General features: G+C 39.2%; 1 pseudogene; it reads right to left on the bottom strand.

The window, feature by feature from the left end:
- Positions 1-13,607: 13,607 nt before the first annotated feature.
- Positions 13,608-16,524, bottom strand: LOC144660302 (uncharacterized; annotated as a pseudogene).
- Between the last annotated feature and the right edge of the window lie 1,325 nt (positions 16,525-17,849).

Raw genomic sequence — 17,849 nt, 5'->3', positions numbered from 1 at the left:
CGATCATCACTTATTTCCTGCTGATAAAGTTTGACACCGGTCTTTAACCCGGATTTGTGATGTACATCCTTGTGTTTTCAAGCTGAAATGTAATAATAATAACAATAACGATTTACTTCAAAAATGCATCTTAATTCCCGGACGGATACCGGCGGCTCGTTGATCGTTCAAATGCGAAATTTGTTTTGAAATTTAAATTGTCCAGGAAGAATGGGCGCTAGACATTTCGTCTCCACTCGTCCATTCCACGTGACAATAACACCAGGAGGTGTTACCGGGACGTACTGACGCAATTTGAGCCTTAAATTTGCTGTATTTTCCCGACCGTAATAGGACGTCTTTTGGACAGACTAAAATGTCCAATATTCGAGTTGTGTGGTTAAACAAACGCTTATCACATTCGTTTTCAGTCCGAAACAGTCAAAAACAGATCGTTTCACGGAAAACAAAGATGGCGCAAGCTTGTCTGGTGTTAATTAATTTAAAGCGAACGGTGCGAAACAATAATATTTAATTATAGGCAGCAATTTTCTCGCCTTTTAAGTGAGTTGTGAAAATACTGAGACAAGCAGACGACTTGCGTTATGTTTAGAACCGGAGTAGAGCTGTGAAATGTGGCTTGTTTTGTGTTCTCCGAATTTTTAACAATCCGACTCGCGCGAACTGTTGCAAAGTACAAAACAGGAAGGCTAAAACATTATTCGAAATTTCTTACATGAAGCCTTACAAGACACTTTCAATATGCTTTCAACATGCCAAATGTGGAAGACTCATTTAGAATCTGTCCGGCGTAGATGTACAATTATTTGTCACCATTTCAAAGTTCAGTGCGCCAGTAAAGACCTCGGACAGCAGAGATACGCACAAGGATACGCGCGCGCAGTACCCAGTGGAAGATTGGGGACCACATATGCTTACGCAGTATTTGCCACATTTTATGTGACGGGTTGTCTGCACGCGAAATTTTAAACAGTAAAGCCAGTCAAATAGTACACAAACGCTTTCGGGTGATCAACCAATTTCTTCTTACAATACCTTTGACGAGAAGAAAATTAACCTGATGTACCAGCAACTTCTCCGAACCGACATCAAAACAAAATACAGTAATTAGTAGGGAGAATAAATATCTTGAACTTAGGAGTGAAAGGGTCATTAAACATTACTAAAGCTTACATCTAAACTGATTCATGCAATATAAGTGAGGAGAGAGTCTGTAGAAGAGCAAAAAATGCTTGAGTTGGTAAGCAGACAATTTCGTTCACTTCGACGAAAACTATGCTAGTCTTATAGACTCTTGGTTTAAGGCCATCGTAACTTGATTAAAAATATAACACAAACAGCGGTGATAAACATTATGAAAAATTGCATTTTACTAAACTTGACGTTTCGTATGCTAAGCTACATACATTTTCAAAAGTATGACCGTTAAAATTTTGTGAACTATTTATATATTGTTATGAAAGGGGTCTGGAACCTAGACTGAGACAATTGATCTTCAGCAGTAACTTAATATTTACATTTCAGTTAATAAACTAACAACCTCTCACTGCCGACATTGGCATTTAAAGAAGGTTGTAGTTCTTGAATGTATAAGGTCTCCTTAATTTTGCAGTGGAGGTCAGTTTTGCTTGACGCAAGGATTTCAAAATGATCCCATTTGATGTTATGGCCTGTGGTTTTTATGTGATCAGCAATAGCCGATGGATGTTCGCATTTAGTGAGGGCCTTAAAGTGTTCAGTTTTTCTGTCATGAAGTCGTCGTTTTGTTTTTCCTATGTAAACATCGTCACAGTCCCAGCAGCTAGCTTTGTAGGCGGACCTTAGATCGTTGAGAACGGTCGAGGCGGTCTTTGTACGGAAAGAAGGATTTCATGCGGCGTGTGTTCTGAAAAATGATCTTGAGGTTGACGAAAGAGTAGAAGTCGGATACACAGGATTTAAGGCGTTTAGTGATTTGGATGCTCGGAAGACCTAAGTAGGGTAACAGGATTATGACATTTTTTTAGGAACTGTCGCAACAGGGGTGTCTGGCTTGTTTTTGTGTCTGTTCAAAACATCGTTAACGTTGTACGTGACAATGCCTTGAGGGTAACCACTTTGTGCAAGTTACGCGCTTACGATGGCCTAAAACCAGGAGTTTATTAAGCCGATCATCACTTATTTCCTGCTGATTAAGTTTGACACCGGTCTTTAACCCGGATTTGTGATGTACATCCTTGTGTTTTCAAGCTAAAAAGAAATAACTTGAATAATAACAATAATGATTTATTTCAAAAATGCCGAGTTTCCCTTTGCCTCTGTTTCATGACCAGTCTACGTGCGAAACCATTCAAATGAAAATGAGTTTGATTTGCATGAAATGGACCTGAAGGTAAAACTCATTTTCATTTGAATGGTTTCGCACTTAGACTCGTTTTGAAATGGAGGCAGATAGTTACCCGGAAATGGCCTATTCCCGGACGCATACCGGCGGCTTGTTCAAATGTGAAATTTGTTTTGAAATTTAAATTGTCCAGGAAGAATGGGCGCTAGACATTTTGTCTCCACTCGTCCATTCCACGTGACAATAACTCCGGGAGGTGGTACCGGGACGAATTGTCGCAAACCGAGCCTCAAATTTACTGTTTGTCCTTTGAACAGACTAAAATGTTTAATATTCGAGTTATGTGGCGAAATAAACGCGTATTACATTCGTTTGCAGACCGAAACAGTCAAAAACGGATCGTTCCACGGAAAACAAAGATGGCGCAAGCTTGTCTGGTGTTAATTAATTTAAAGCGAACGGTGCGAAAGCATATTTAATTATATATAGGTAGCAATTTTCTCGCCTTTTATAAGTGATTTGTGAAAATACTGAGACAAGTAAATGACTTCGAGTTCTTGCGTTTATGTTAAGAACCGGAGTAGAACTGTGAAATGAGGTTTGTTTTGTGATCTCCGAATTTTTAACAATCCGACTCGCGCGCACTGTTGCAAAGCACAAAACAAGAAGGTTTAAACGTCATTTCGAAATTGGTTACATGGAGCCTTTCGAGTCACTTTCATGGCTTTCAACATGCTAAATGATTACTACTGAAAACACTTTCATAAAACGAAATCTTCGCCTAGTTTCCTTCTATTTCTCTCAGAACACGCTGATGTTTTTTGAGCCTCGTGGCGGTTATATCCATTTGCATCCTACTTTTAGACCTCGCGCGCTTCGCTATTGGTAGATGATGCTATCCACCCGACCGGATAAATCACTATCCAGTAAAAAAAAGGTAGTTTTTATTGTCAACATTTATCCACAGGATAGCGATTTATCCGGTGAATAGCGTTAAGCCGGGTTTACACGGGCAAATTTTAAGTGACATGTATTTGATCGTGTTGAATTAGCACAACATCATTTTTGTCAACAGTTCAAAGTGCAGTGCGCCAGTAATGACCTTGGACAGTAGTGATACGCACAGAGATATGCGCGCACAATGACGTGGGAGTTTGGGGACCATGTGACAAGTCGTCTTCACGAGCAATTTCTTGTATGTGACAATTTTTATTTGTTACATAAAAGCTAACACGCCAGCTTCTCAGCAAATCTAATTGTCACATAAAATTGGCCAATTTTCCTCGTCTACACAAGCAAATAAAATTTTTCATATCAAAATTTTAACATAAAAATTGCTCGTGTAAACTGGCCTTTATCCACCGTTTAAACAACTGGTTTCCAGTAAAACCAGTCAAGCCGGTTTTAATAGTACGCAGATGCTCCATCGGGCGACCAACCAATCTTACAATACCATTGACAAGAATGAAGAAAATTAACTTGATATACCAAACCGACATCAAAACAAAATACAGTAGAGCAGTTTTCAATTGAGTGTCGTAAAACCAAAACCAAAGTAATTACTCTGGCCAATCACAAAGAACACAGACAATCCAGTGAACCAATCAAAACTCGAAGCAACTACATGTAACTGGCACGAAGCGCGGGAAAACGTGCGCGAGCGAGTCACGATTGGTTTTGGTTTTACTTCTGATTGGCTAAGAAAGTGGCGCGAGATTTTTAAGCCAATCACTAAGCGTAGTAATTCAAAACCAAAGCAAACGCAGTTTACTTTCGACACTCAAGTGAAAACCGCTCTAATTAGTAAGGAGAATAAATATCTCGAACTTGGGAGTTGAAGAGTCATTAAGAGATGAGAGACTCTGTAGAAGGGCAAACAGTAAATGCTTGAGTTGGTTAGCAAACAATTTAGTTCACTGCGACGAAAACTATATTAGTCTCGCACATTGAAATTTTTGAATGTCATCAAAACAACACAGAAGCGTTTATTCTCGTCCTCAGAGGCTGCGATCCTTTTGGTCAGCACCAAGAATCGCGATCATATCAACCGGCAGGATATGCGCGCGGCTACCGGTCAGGTACCAGAGGATTTTTCTCGCGGGCAGCGCGCCTGAAACGCCTCTGGCACCGGGGTAGATCAGAAAGGAAAACTTGCTCGAGATCGCTAGAACCGCAAAAAGTTGCTTCAAACACCAAAAGTTGCTTAAAAGTTGCCGTGCACAATCGGGACAGGTCTAGAAGAGAACAAAGCTTTAAAAAAAGAGAGAATGGTACTTTACTTAAAACATTATGTTCCGTCAGCGGTAACTTTGTTTAGAACTTTGCAGAAGTTCTCGTTACACGTAACGAGACCACAGCGCAGACATCATTATTTAAGGCGCGATAAAAGTCCGTAAGATTGACTCCGGCTCGCTTGCCTTTTTAGTTCCGTCTCCTTTCTTTGGTCACTTAGCTTGCAAATTTCTGTATATATTGAAGATAAACTGAGCCAGTTGCAGATGAAGGCCGGTGTTCATTTATCGTTCAAAAAATCTTGACTTTGACTTGCCTCACCTGACATCAAATGTTTAACATAGGAGACCAAGTAGCGAGTAAGAACTTACCAAACCTTTGCTTAGTTTATTGGTAGTTGGTGTCATTCGCAGCCGTTTATTGCTTTATAACTACTTTTTATTTAAAAAAAAAAACATGAAACGAAGAATAAAACTGCTTGGCTGGTCTGTTGCTAGATATCTTGCTCAAGAAATGCTCTTACCAGACGTCACTCTCAGTGTAAATAAACCAAATTGATTGCAAGACTGGTGCTACGGCAGAAGGACAAAATTTATTGATCAGTATTTCAACTAGCAGAGCTAGTCTTCTTCAGGGTCAGTACTATAATGTAAGAAAAATAACATATCGAAAGATAATAGAACATCTTCAGTTAACGCCCGGTTGGACTTCTACCAGAAGGTAATATTACCATCTATTACGTATGATGTAATTGTGTGGGGTTCATGCAACAAAACCTTGTTTGACGAACTAGAACGCATGACACGTTGGAGCTGCTGGACTGGTGCACACCCGCGCAACTGACGTAGTTTTGAACACTGTTAAAGGGACATGGTCAGCGTTCACATTTTGAAAAAAGTCCACCTTAACCCGAAATCAAAATACGCGTAGAGAACCTTCAGAAATCTGCTTCAATCTTCTCAGTGTTTTTTTTTTCGTCTAAATTTTCCCATTTAGTGAAACACTGAGAAGATTGAAGCAGATTTCTGATGGCTCGTTTTGAAAAAAGTCCACAGTAGTCTCTTTTCAAAACTTGAAAACTAGTGTCCAGGTCAGCGCGGTAAGAACGCTGACCATGTCCCTTTAAATGGAAGCCTTTACGACATATTTATTTTCAGCGGTTGCTTATCATGGTCACATGCCTATCCCACTTAAAGATCTATTAACTAAATACAGTTTAACAGGGAACGCGCAGCAAGAATTTGAATGGGAAGGCTTAACTGCGAAAATTTGGATTTCAATTTCTCTTAAATACTCGGAAACGCATTTTAAATTAAAAATTTAAACGTTCAGTGCTTAAAATTTTGTTGTTAAGTATTGCTTAAAACGAAAAAGTGTTGCTATACAATACCGCTGCTCACTGGCGCTTTCAACGTTATGCACAGACACGAACTTTTCTCACCATGTTGGAGTACTGGCAACTGAGATGTACCAGAACAAATAAGAACAGAAAAGACAAAGTTTCTTTCATTCTTACAAAATGAATTACCTTTAGGTCTACACTTGACCATTTTTTTCGGATTGAAACTGACCAAGACTGAAACATGCTTCTCTAAGTGAAGTCTAGCCAGTTTTTAGTTAAGGGTAGCAGCCTAACATTATTCGATTATAACTGAAATTTTTTTTAAGACAATTGTCCGCATTTTCTTGTTCTTTATTTATCTAAGTAAAAGGCGAGTCTATTTTGGTAAAAGTAATTGCTGTTACTTTCGTCCTCAACAAACTAAATCTATGATACGGCGCCAAGAAATGAAATGTATCCAGTATTTTTTCGTTTCTTTCTTAATTCATTACAAATTTTTTCTTGTTAGTGTAAAAAAGTGGGGGGGAGCTAAAGTCCCCGTAGCCCCTCCCTCTCCGCGGTCCCTGTTTAAGAAATCAACTAGCTATGTTTAAATATTTCAATACCCAAGACAGACATGGTTACGAAATCAATTCAATATTCAAGTGCTGTACTCTGGAACAGACTTAGTAATGAAATGGAGAAGATCGTCTCATTGGACAAAATGTCTTCCGAATTTTATATTTTGTGATCTTTTTGTGTTTTTGTAGTTTCCAATCAAATGTTTAGCTCTTGATAGTATCTTCAATATGATAATTTAAATATTTTTAATTCTTAATCATGTAAATAGTTTTAGTTTTTAGTTTAGACACGACCATACCAGCTGAGCGATTTTTAAAACTATCAAAGTCGGAAAGGAACAGAGAGCTAGCAGTCTTAGTAGCTGATCACCCAGTGGCTGACCTAAAATAAAATTTTTGTCAATATTCTTAAAATAGAAAATTGAACAAAACTGATTTATTGAATTAAGGTTTTGTTCCATAATTTGCGCGAAAAACTGCCTCTTGTCAAACGCTGGTAGTTGAATGACGTGAATGTGTAGCCAATCAGATAGCAAGTTTGAGAAACATTGTCCTCAATACAATACAATACAATACAATACAATACAATACAATACAATCTTTATTAAACGTGGTCCGCACACTTAGCTAAAAAGCTAGTTTTCAGATGCGCCACGAAATAAAAATACAAAATAGAAAAATAAAAACTTCTTGGAAGTGTATAAAAATAAATTAAGCTATAATTAAGAATAACTACAAATTACAATATTGTCTAACTAAGATTAAAAATATAAAAATTTAAAATTTACAAATTAAAAAGTAGTAGTTGAGTTCGGGACAACTGAAAACAAACCGTGCTAAAAATCGAGGTACATTAACAAGATGTAGGAACTGAACCAAGGAGCTGAGGATTACAAGACTAACACCGTAAGATAGAAATAAAAAAATAAAAATAAAAACACAACCATGCTGCGTCCTTCAAAAAGCTGCCTCTTTCAAAAAGCTTGCAGTTCACTCGTCTTCTTTCGACTAAGTTGTGATTTTCGATGTCATATCTTGTTCGTTCATCAACACTGGATCCCAAACCAATTGGAAACACTCGTGGGAACTAGCAACTTTTTCGATATAAGCGATCGGGACTCTTATCGTCCGCCGCGATAATCAAACCGGGTCCGCGGGTTACCGCCCTCAAAGGTTGACTTTAAATAGCCAACTGTTCTACCTTCTTACAACTGGGATTATTTGACTATGTTTCCTCCGTTTGAGTAGTATGCCTTTGAACTAGCTTGAAGCTAGCCTGTTCCAGGCTCTCGGTTTGTGGGGAAGAGCGAAAAAAGCGGGCGAGCGCGGAAATGACGAGCGGGTAAGAAGGCGAGCCTAGCTTCTTCCCCGCTCGCCCGCTTTTTTTCGCTCTTCCCCACAAACCGAGAGCCTGGAACAGGCTAGCTTGAAGCCAAAAACACGTTGTAATTTCCTTAATACCTTACTGAGTCTCTGAAATATTCAAAGATGGCTGGTTAAATATCAGTGTCACATGCTGTACATACGCCACATTTGAGGGATGTATACATATATTTCCCAAGGTATTGCGTTTTTCTTGAGTCGTTTACATTCTATTTTTTTTCCTGCGACTAGTCCGTGGGCAAGATTTTTGGTCCCTGCGTCTAGTCCCACGAATTCAAACTGGTTTGACTGTAAGACCGGATACTTATCACTCAAAATTAGGGTTCACACACACAAGGGGACAAATCCCTGCGATTTAAGTCCCCTCATGTAAACTCTTCAAAGGACTTCTTGCAAGAAATAGTCCCTGGCACATATCCTTTGGTGAGTTCCGACCTAAAAACTCAATTATTTTCTAAAACACCCTGTTATGCTGCGTAAGCGCGGACAAAAATACCATACAAGTGAATAGTGCTTTTCGCGCGCGCTGATTGGTTAACTCAGACTTGAGGTGATTACCAAAGTACTATACACCTCCAAGCAGCTAAAGAGAAATAAACTGCCTTCGCATGTCGCTTTGTTTACCGAAAGTGATGATTTAGTCCGCTAGTTATTCAACTTGTGTGATAAATACTAAAACAATTATTCACCTCAGTGTCGGTGAATGTGGTGGATATTTGTGGTGGATATCCACCACTATTCACCTCCACTTCGGTGAATAATTAGAGATAAGCTAGGACAAAAAGAATGGGTGGGGTGAGGAGCTGTAACGAAGCATTCTTTATGATATGTTGAGATATGTATGATAGATATACCGTAAAATTCCGGTTATAAGCACTGGGCTCATACAACTTCGTAAGGGGTTTTGAGTGAACTTATAAACGGAGGGGCTTATATCCGGCGGAGCTTATAAGTGGAATAAAAAAAAACGTTTCGAAAGGAGCCACGGCAGTGTTGATCAAAATACGTTTTTATGTTAAAAAGTCACAATAAAGCAACATTCAGTAGCCCTGTTCTGTATTGGAACCAGCAGACGGGGGTTTACATCCAGGGGGCTTATAGCCGGATGTAGGTTTTTGTTTTCAGGTAGATGGGCCTATACCCAATAATGATGGGAATTTTACGGTATATGATTTATCGATATGATATGAATAAGTAAAGAAAATAAAGCTGATTTCCAGTCCGTACTGCGCAGACTCGGGGTTTGTTTACGTTTTTGTTTTGAATTCGTTGAAACGTTACACTTCGGTGACAGCATACATGAAGTTTTTTAGTCCGCCATTACAGTTCGCTTCGTTCAAGAATTTCCGATGAGCTGAAACGTCGGTTTGAAATAGCGTCAAGGTTCTTCTACTTGTTATTATTTGTTCTGCAAGGATATCTGGCGTTAATAATGAAGAAACAGGTAAGTTTGTCACGTAATTTTTAGTTTTGCTTTGTTTGTGAGGCTCACATAAACATTGCAGCCGAGATTGCGCAGTACGGACTGTAATTCATCTTTAAGTTGGTGTTACCAGATAACTCGGTTTCGTTTCTACGCAAATACCAAAGGGGGCGGTTTTTCAGTTAATGATAACAGGCACAGGAGCCCATAATGGGATGACACCAATTCGCTGGTCACTTTTGTTATGGCCTTCTTTAATCTTATAACGCGAACATCGGTTGAGTAACTATGTCTGCTTGAAGTTCCTAGTCAGCAACGAACTTTTCGGACTAATCGCTCACCGCCGAAGCTAGACTTGGACCAAGCCGCCCTCTATAGGCGAGCGTAGCGAGCCGAAAAGCATTGCGAAGCGACGACGAAGAGTGACGAAGTGACATACATAAACCGCGCGTCGAAGGACTTTGAGAAAGTCTATGCCCAAGCTAGAATTCGAAGTATTAATATTTAATAACTTTTTTAAATGCTAGCTCTCAAAATTTATCTCCAAGTTGATGTTTTTTCTTTTCTCATTACCTGTGTGCGTGACAATGTACTGATATCAAAAGGAGAAAACAGATGTTGATATTGATAAAGCTGCACTATCACAGTGTGTCAGGCATGTGCGTGTGGTCTTCCACAGATCATGTGACCACTCAGTCAGTTTTAAAGATACTGTAATAATGGTTTATGTGGCGCCTAATTTGCAACGTGGCTAAAATCAACAATGCTACAATAAAATCATTTATAAACAGGAAGAGTAAATGTGTTAGTGTTTACTAAGAGGTGTGACCGCGGACCAAAGGCGCCAAATGTTACATTTGCACGATTTTATTTTTTGAATACTTGAATCATGTGAGAGGGTCTTGTGACAGCGCGCTTTAAAGTGTTCGCTTAAAACTGTTCTTAGTGTTCATTGCTGTTGACTGGACGATGAATTGTGGCGCTTAATTTGCAACGTGGCCAAAATCAATTGCAACAACAAAATCATTTATAAACAGGAAAACTGAAGTAAATGTGTCAGTGTTTGCTGAGAGGTGTCAACGCTGATCAAAGGCGTCATTTTTTACATTTGCAGGATTTCATTTCTTCTTGAATCTTGTGAGATAACGCGCTTTAAACAAACTGTTCTTAGCGTCCAGGGCTGTTGACTGTGCGATGAATTGTAGGTTTAGATTCGACCGTTCCTTTGATCTCAAAAGTGTTTTTTTAAAAAAACACGCACGCGCGCGTTTTCTGTTGCTGATTAGAGCAGGGTGGTTGAATTTTCAATTGAAGTCATGCAGACATACCATTACCGACAGTGACATATTTTGCAAGTGGAAGATATTTTTAAGCAAACAGCACAACTATTTAGTTCTTTCTGATCGCATAAATATATCAAACCAGGCTATACCGGCAGCAGTTTAAAATTGCCCGTCGATGATAGTGCTATCTAATGTATACAATGGCAGAAATCCCAAATGCAGACCTCACAAAACAGCGGTGTAAAAATGCCAGCCAAGCACTTCATTACTCGAAAAGTAATTTTTATATTACCACACCAAGTCGCCATTTTCAAAGCTTCAAAGCAGAGCCAAAGCTGGCCCTGAACTGATTTCTAGGGTAAATCTATATCCTTGTTATTACAGACACCTCGTTAGCAAGATGCATCAACGCCAGGCTGTCTTGTTAATGTCTGTCTGTGCTAACAAGGATCACTAACTGCTTGGCATTTTACTAAAATGCGATCAAAATTAATCTTACTTTTTCTCTTCTTGTCTTGTCTTGACTTGCGACGGATCCTTTGCATCCAGGGATAAACGCACGGGTATTCTGTCGGTAAACTAGAGCTACATCGCGCGGTGTCAGTGGTCTCGGTTTGTGGAGGTTCCTCTTGAGATGACAAGCGCTTTTCCTTTGTCCCATCTGATGCGACATGCAAGGAATGTTCCATTCCGTCGAGCTGCGCATCTTCTGTGCGTCCAAGAAGCCGACTTATCGAATGCGAAAGCGTGGAGGAATCCTTTTCCATATTTTATCGCATACAGATTGCACTTTAACAGTTTTACGTGGTGATCGGAACTTCACTATTCGTTGAAGTGACCCTCAATTAAGACCGGGGTCGCAATTTAATGGTTTTAACCGTCAAACGGATAACAGTGTCAAGTTGAGTCTTTAACCTAATAAAGTGAATGATTGACAACGTACTTAGGTAAACGACTTAATCCGCTTAATTCCTTAATTCTTAAGCCTGGTCAAAAGAAAGATTTTCTTTACATTATCGATGCATTGCCTACAGACAGGAGATGGGAATAATGAAAATTATCAATTTACGGGTAAAAAAAAATTAAGTTGTCAGCCATTTTGCAATGGTTCTTGTCAAATCTGCGACAGGATCAGAGGCCGTCGAGCATAATGCCTTGCTATCTAGTGTGCTGTAGCAGGCCGATCGGCCCAGCAGAATATTAACAACTAGATCGATCTCAAGTAGCTATTAAAGGGGATTCTGGCGGATAATTAAACTTAATGGTCCTTAATGGCTGGACTGGACTGAGGTGCTCTGCTACTTTCCAGGATGCTTTTGCTCTACTACTTTCCGGGATGCTTTTGGCCGCGGGCCAAAACGTCGTCAGGAAACGTGCTTATTAAAGGGACTCGTAGCCACGGTCACCCGACCTTGCAGACCTTGAAAGCGAGTGAACCTCTAGCAAGCAAATTCGTCAGTGTCAACGGTTCATGTTAACGGTTCGCTGCTATTTGTAAAGAAATGTATGAAAGTTCTCTCGCCTGGGATAGCTTGGGATGGATCGGTGAGGGAGAGTGACCCTGGAAAGGAATCGATTCCAGTCCTAAAACGTAACTATGCTCTCTCCCAATAAGTGTTTACTGCCGCAGTTGCAGTCAGCTGCTATCTAGGTAAAGAAAAACTACGCTAAGAATTTTAATAATCTTCCTGTTTTAGATGCGCAAAGGAAGGTATGGCACTCAAACAGCTGAGGTCTTAACAAAACAAAAGAACTTGGCCTTTAAGTTGAGCTCAGTTAAAAATTAAAGTTCATGCAATGGGACCACACGCTTGTAACTCTTGCTTGGACACCGCTTGGAGAACCAAGAATCACAAACTTCGCAGTAGACACATGTTGGTAATTGCAATACATGCAGTCAGCCTTCACCGAGGTCAATTGATCGAGGTTTTCTTTGCCTCGAAGTTTGCAAATATGAAGCTCAGATTTGCAAGAATTTTGTTAGGAAACGTTATAGAGAAAGCTTTGACAACTGCAAGTTGATAACTAGGCGAAAAACATTTATTGAATTCTTGCATGTATTGCATGTATTGCAATTACCAACATGTGTCTCCTGCGAAGTTTGTGATTCTTGGTTCTCCAAGCGGTGTCCAAGCAAGAGTTACAAGCGTGTGGTCCCATTGCATGAACTTTAATTTTTAACTGAGCTCAACTTAAAGGCGGCTTGAAGAACCAAGAATCACAAACTTCGCAGGAGACACATGTTGGTAATTGCAATACATGCAGTCAGCCTTCACCGAGGTCAATTGATCGAGGTTTTCTTTGCCTCGAAGTTTGCAAATATGAAGCTCAGATTTGCAAGAATTTTGTTAGGAAACGTTATAGAGAAAGCTTTGACAACTGCAAGTTGATAACTAGGCGAAAAACAATTATTGAATTCTCTATGCATATGCGGTGTACAAATTAAAGCTTATCTTTTCAGTGACTGTCTTATCGGCTTGAACTAGAAGTGGAGGATTTCAGAAAATTAAGAAGTTTTGGCAGGAACTGCGCGTGCACCCAGTGGCCGTGTTTTAAACAACGCACATGAAAGGTATTTCTTTCTTTTTTTTACTTTCTGAGCTGTTTATCATGGGGAGCTCAATTGGCTGAGAAACAAACTTTTCTAAGCATTAAAAGCATGCAAATGCCGATCGTCTTTTGTCTGTAGCCTGATTATTGCTTGCAAAACCCAGCAGTCAATCATACATATCGACGTGTTTCAATAAAAAAAGAAACAATGGTCAAATTAAAAAATTCCAATTATGGAATTCCAATTACTAATTCCTTTATGCACGCATGCAGTTCGAAAACCGTTATCGTCGCTTTCGTCTACTTCTTAATATATATCTGATCAGAGCATTTCAACTTCGCATAAAAAGACAAAAAAGGATCTATTTGACTAAGAACGTTTCTATTTTACAGAAATGTCAGGGAAAGTTGACTGCCCCACTATGAAATGCAAAGATCGGAAAACACATGAACACGCACTGATCGGAATCCATCCGTGCTGAAGTAGTTGTCAAACATCTACTGACAATAATAACCTTTGCACGTAACATGTTGATTTATTAATTTTATATTACACATATTTACACGTAATTTTGTTATAAATCAACTTTATGCTTCTAGTCTAACCGTCATTTTCCCATTCTTATTTATTTTACTGTTATTACCTTGATAATGATGCCAAGACATTGAAATTAAATGTCCTGCCACTGAGAAGTATCAACGACCCGACAAAAGTTGTATCTATCTTGCGAAAACATCATGCACGCACCTTAATCATACTTGATATTTAGAAGACAACTTAATTGACAACAAATTTATTTAAATGATTCTTTTCCCGGTCAATTTTAAGTCGCACTTTTTATTTGAAAAGACTCAAGAATTTCCTCATTTCTTCTCAGTACCCAACTATTAACATCACGAACTTAATAATATCCCTTCGTTTTCAACAGCTGTAGTTACACAACAAGAAACTTGCTTCGTTTGGATTGATGGCCTCTTTCTTGTAAGAAGCTTGCTTTTCTTTTCCCTGCTGCTCTCTTGAGCCGCCTGACGACTTGCGCCATGTCAGCTGAGGAGCAGTAGAAGATGAATGTCGGCCACTCGTCACCGCCTTCACCGTACGTGAAGTTTCGTTCCACAAGCTGCATTCCAGCTCGGCTGAATAATGTCTCTAAAACAGGGAACACTGTCGGGCAAACAACACTCAGTGCTTTATCAAGCGCGTAGCTAAACACAAAGAGAAGAAGTAATTGGATAATGCTTGGCTGTGTGTCTCTGTAATCCTTCGCTACGGCTCCTCGTTGTACTTCAATCAATTGATGGTCTGTCTTCGGCTGGAGGATTTTTTTCATGGACGGTAGCTTACTGGCGGGGTAGAGTTCAATGTCGAGTTTTCCAAGGGAGTTGTTTCTTTGGACAGCCCGTGTGACTCCAATCAGCTCGCCTGCTTTGTAAGCGCCAAACCAAATGGATGATTCGTCAAATGCGTCACAGAGAATCGGTTCGTTTTGCTCATCTTTGTCGACGCGAAAACCAGTCGGACTATCATCGCGGAAAACTCCAGCCCATCTCACGGACATAGACCTTGTATAATAGACGTTTGGCTGAATTTATAGATTCACAGTCGTCCAAAATTTGCACGCAGAAATCCATCTTTAAAGAAAAATTACTCTCTCTTTATATAAAATTAAGAAATTAATAATTGTATTTTGGTTTGCTTTAAATATATATTCTTCAGCAAAGTACGAACCGGTTTTTCAGGACTGAATGTTTACGATTTACCGCACTCTGAACTTTCCCGCCAAAGTGCAGTTGTAGCCGAAAATCACGTGTACCAGAGAACTGCTCATTGGTCCTGTGTGCGTTGGTTTCCGTATTTGGTCATCACAGCACGTGCTTCTATGGCTGGCTTGCATGGCACGTAGAGTCTTGTGACTGACGCCCTGGCAACCGATTGATTTCCCGCCGGAATGTGCGTAGTACGTTTTCAAAACTGTCTAAATGGATTGCTTGCCTTTATTCTACTGCAGAACAGAAATTTATCGAAAAGTCCTGTTCCAAATGAGTTGATCTAACATGCAACTTAAGGCCTATAGAAAATTAAGTCAGATTTAAAAGAATTGCACTCACGGGCTAACCAAACATATAGCGTACACAGCTTTTATTTTAACAGCCGTGGAATTGTGACGCTGTCAAACAAAATAAGTGCTAGCAATTTTCATAAAGAGTGCTAGCAACTGAGTCAATGAATAAGTTTTCTACAAAGGTTTGAATCGCATAAAAATTTTATTTAACGCTCTTAATTATAGAGTGGCTGTCTATTGAAAGATGGCTTTTAAAAAGAAAAGAAAAGGTTTGTCTCTATATGTTTCCAATAGTTGATTTTTACTCGCCGTGTATACACAGTAACTCTGTTAGTCATTTTGATCAGTCGTGAAAGCGAGTACAATGATGAATGCAATTTAGGTCGCGCTTTCAGTTTTCCTCGCAATTGATTAAATAAGCGATCGACCTCCTTTCCAATTTTCGCTTTTTGTAGTCACTCAGTTTATACGTCAGTGCTAAGCCTACAACCGGTTGAGGGGAATTGTGTTTTAGTTTTACGTTCTACTATATGTTGGTCAGTTAAACAGTAGAGTATTCCAATCTGAAGAAATCTGTATTAAGCAGTTATTAAAAGAAAAAAGTCGTTTATTTTTAATTGTCATCGTTCGTTTTACTTTACTTACGTGAAACTTTGCTTTGACTTGTTGACTTAAGCTGAGTTCACAGTTTTATTTTGACGGTTCTAGAGTCGCGTGGCTGTTGTCATGAAAATCTAAACTCGTGACTGTAGTCAAGGCAATGTTAAGGCTATTAGCAGAATGTGTGAATGACTTTTAGGGCCTGATATCCAATAAACGTCGCTGATTAGTTGCCATTTGAGTTCGACTGAACAAACAAATTGTGGTGCGATGACAAAACAAACAAGTATTTCTTTGTTTCACTGAAAGCGAAAGATAATAATAAAACAAAATTTTTGAAAACAGTTGTCTGGATTTTGGGAGAACTAGGCGCTTTTTCGACGACAACACTAGACAAGTCTCGGGAAGTTTTGCACTTTTATTCTTCCCCTCCCTCCCCTATTCAATGTTGAGCGAAAAGCGACCTTACACACGCAAGATTGTACAGTGAGGGACCAACATTGATAGGGAGGACGGGGGAGATCCTACAGTAGTACATGAATGAGGATTCCTAAATTGAATTTTAAACTCTCTGTAATCGGGCATGTTTCTACAACCTTCCCAACTATTTTTGTCCGGGACTGTAGCTTGTGTCATTGATTTATACAGCTATATAAAAAAAAATTTCTCATATTTCTACCGGGACTATGAGAGCAGAGGGTGTAGTGTACATAGCATTAACAGTTTAGAGGGGCTGTTCATATTTTAATTACATCTCGCGTGGTTTGTTACTCTATTGCTTTTACGAAATGACTCAAATTGCCATGTGATATACTGGTACAATCTAACAGTATGAGCTACTATTAAAAACGAATATCTGATGAACCATTTACATGGCGCGTACATTTTGTACATCGTCAAATATTTGAAAAGCTGTTCTCTTCAAACGTCCCGTGGGGTCCTGTTATCTGACTATTCAAAATTCTTCAAGCTCGAAATTTCATCATTCTCTATTCTAATCTCCAAATTTCAATATCATGATATTCCAAAAGGAAACTTCGTTGTTCAGTAGCAATGTGGGGCTCCTGGTTTAATCATTTTTCCTGTACAACCCGGGGCTAAATACTTTTATTCCAACCTCCCCAAATTTGCATTATTCACTTTTCATCAGTCCGCAAACAATACCATTTCGTTTACGTTCATTTGGGATTTTTGTTATAGTTTCCGGACGAAAACCGAATTCATTGAAACAGACAGAAACAGAGCATTCTCTCGTGTTCAACTGTGAAAACTGGCGTTAAATAGTCTCTAGTCTCATTGTGTTTTAGTTCCGTTCTGTTTTAAAGGCAGTATATTTACACCTCGCACAGGCCACCACAAATATCCGTCTTTTTGTAGAATTGACAGTAAGCCGACACAACGGAACATGTAAAACAACAGGCCATCCGCTCTTTTGTAGTATAAACAGGCAGCAAAGTAGATAGGAGAGAAGTTAAAGTCGATTAGGATATGTTCAACCCTTAAACGGAAATTGGATTTTGAAGGAGAGGAATTTTTAAATTAAAAGGCAAGCTAGGAGCCATTTTCAGCAATTTCCCTAATGTAGTACAGTTCCGTTCAAATTAATTATAACCAACGTTAAAAGTTTAACAAGTTGTGCTGCATTATCACCAAGACTGTTCCATAATGAACTTTTACTTTCTCTTTGTAACAGTTCACAAGGAAGCATTCAAGTCTGACTGACTCAGTAAATTAAACAGACTGTAAGGGAAATTGCCTTGCTTCATTTTGCATGATCAGTGCAACTGAAATGGACGAACCACGTCCTAAGATAAAGCACTCGCGGGCTTTCACCCTGTACTTAATTACGACTGTTTAAGCGTTTTAAAATCGAATTCTTTCTAAAATAATTCACCCGTGTGCGTAAATGAAACTGAAGAATAGTTATTAAAAATTGCAAAGAAACAGTTGGACACTGAGCGCACACAGAAATGTCGGAACCGTAGCTTAAATGAATTTATAATTGATATTAACCAAGCGAATGTTTTTTATGGAAAAATATTGACTGATGTCTGCTGTACATAAGTGAGACTGTTCTTCTTGGGCAAGAA

This window comes from Oculina patagonica, chromosome 7 (genome assembly GCF_052425735.1).
Source record: "Oculina patagonica isolate OP01 chromosome 7, crgOcupat, whole genome shotgun sequence".
Taxonomy (NCBI): Eukaryota; Metazoa; Cnidaria; class Anthozoa; order Scleractinia; family Oculinidae; genus Oculina; species Oculina patagonica.
Note: the sequence above shows the minus strand (reverse complement) of the source record. Positions and strands in the feature narration are given on the sequence as shown.